At 38.5% G+C, this 2,615-nt stretch overlaps 1 pseudogene; it reads left to right on the plus strand.

Moving 5' to 3' along the window:
• Positions 1-2,291: 2,291 nt before the first annotated feature.
• LOC122898310 lies at positions 2,292-2,402 on the plus strand (annotated as a pseudogene).
• The last annotated feature ends 213 nt before the right edge of the window (positions 2,403-2,615 follow it).

Genomic DNA, 2,615 nt, shown 5'->3' on the forward strand with positions numbered 1-2,615 from the left:
CTGCACCTTCAAACTGCATGACAAATAAAGAATCGCCCTGTCAGGATTCCACCCTAGCTTACCCAAATTGACAAAAAATTTCTGAATTACACTGTTCCAGGGCTCCTGCATTGACAGGAGGCAGTCAAGCCTGACAACCCTTTCCCTCTTGTCTGTTATCTTGAAATCAATTGCACAGCCTGATGCACAGAATAATGGCTGTGGACTATTCTGCAGGACTTGGCCCATCTGGTCACTGAGGAAGACAGCATTGCCGGCTTCCTATGGACCTGGGAGGAGCATGCTGCTACACAGAGGTGACCTCCATCTCTCCACCTGGCCCTGCTATTGAGGAAATCAGTTTCACAAGTGTGCTCATTCAGAAATAAAAACAACTTTGCACCAAGGCATATCCATCTTTGTCTTTAATTAAGAGCTCTGGCCTCTTTAAGATTAAATAGTGAAGTGCAAGCAAAGGAAAGGGCACGAATTCTCTGCATTAGGCACCATATTTTGTATAAGTCCCTTAGTTAAATTCTTGAAAAGTTAAGGCATTTCAAAGGGAAATCGTAATTTGGTTATTTTATGAAACTCTATATAGTTTGCCTTTGAAGAAAATTCTTATATTTGTTATATAATATTTTTATTAGCAAAGTTGACTGTTACTACAAAGGTAGGTATTTCTCAAGCTGGTCCTCTCAGGTAAAAAAATCGATTTATATTTAATTGTTTGAAGCTGATTACATAGCCTACTTGTTTTACATTTAAAAAGAACTGTGTTATTCGTCAATTATAATAAATGGACCCTGAGTCTATGCAGACTGCAAAGTACTCCTAATTTTTTATTGGAAAGAAAAAGGAAAGCAAGAGAGCAAGAAGAAAAAGAAGAATAGAAGGAAGTAAGGGAGGGAGGGAAGGGGGGGGAAGGAAAAACAAAAGCTGATTTATATATTTAAGTTAGTGAGATTTATGGATCCTCATATTAAATGGTTTCATTTGTATAGGTTGTTTCTAGTATTTTTTTAAACCCACAATTAGCTGGTTTTTTTTTTTTTTTTTCAATTAGCTGGTTTTTATGAAATTTCTTCATGATTCCACCTGATAAACTGCCATATATCACTAAACAGATAGCATTACAAAAGTCTGCTCATTGGATCTCCTATTCCATTCTTATCTTTCTACAGCACATTCATTCAGCTCCGCAAAGTGATCTTTCAAGGATATAGATCAGAATCTGATCCTTTTCCGCTCAAAAACTTTCAGTGCCTCCCATGTCACTCAGAATAACCACCAAACTCTCTCTCTCAACAAGGCTATAGGATCTGTCCCTACCTGTCTTTCTAAACTTGTCATCCAACAGTCTCCACGGCTGCTCACCCTACTCTAAACGGAAATCTGTTCCTGACTCAGGCCTACTGTTTTCCTCTAATGGTGAAGTCAGTTGTTAAAATTCATTTGGTCCCAGATGTCTGTTAAATACTCAATATAATCTCATAGATTACAAACCCCATGAGATCAAGAATTTTGTCTGTGATGCTCCCCACTGTTTTTCTAGTACCTAATAAAGTATATGTTCAAGTAACATGATATTAATTTTTTATTTACCTCACATAAACTCTGTGAGGAGAAGACTCTAAAAGTGACTCTTGTTTTGTTCATCAGTACCTTGGTTAGTTCTTGAATACAAACATCACTTAAACATTTGCTGGATAAACTGACCTAAGAAAATAAACTATTAAGTAAGTGCAACTTAAGTAATAAGTAATAAGTGCATCAGTTGTGAAACTGATACAGAATTCAGGTGGTCATAAAAGTTCCAATCGTATGGACACTTTAGACAGAAATTAAAATAATGTTAATAAATTTACACAAATGAGAGGTATTGTTAGTTGATATAAGAACATAATTTAGAGCATAACATTTTAAACTATTTTTTAATATATTTATTTATTTATTTATTTGACAAGACAGAGATCACAAGTAGGCAGAGAGGCAGGCAGAGAGAGAAGGAGGGGAAGCAGGCTCCCTGCTGAGCAGAGAGCCTGATGCGGGGCTCTATCCCAGGACCCTCGGATCATGACCTGAGCTGAAGGCAGAGGCTTTAATCCACTGAGCCACTCAGGTACCCCAACATTTTTAACTATTTATATCATTGTCCAAACTGTGATTCTGTCATTTATATCTAGTTGTGACTTTGGGCAAGATACTTAAATTAATTCATCACCTTCCTCTTCCACAAACAATAGTGCATACCATCTCGTAACACGTTAATGTGGCAACATTGGTAAAGTTCTTGTAGGAATGCTGGTATAGTCTACGGCCATACCACCCTGAACGCGCCGGATCTCGTCTGATCTCGGAAGCTAAGCAGGGTTGGGCCTGGTTAGTACTTGGATGGGAGGAATGCTGGTATACTGTAGGTGGTTAAAAAAAATGATCTATATATCATCAACCTAAGTAGTATATGATGTAATTCTATGTCCGAATGATTATAGTTGTAGGCTTCAGTGATTTAGAAGTGCTTTTGAATGGGGCACCTGGGTGGCTCAGTGGGTTAAGCAGCAGCCTTCGGCTCAGGTCATGATCTCAGGGTCCTGGGATCGAGTCCCGCATCGGGCACTCTGCTCAGCAGGGAG

Source organism: Neovison vison, chromosome 1 (assembly GCF_020171115.1).
Source record: "Neovison vison isolate M4711 chromosome 1, ASM_NN_V1, whole genome shotgun sequence".
Lineage (NCBI taxonomy): Eukaryota > Metazoa > Chordata > Mammalia > Carnivora > Mustelidae > Neogale > Neogale vison.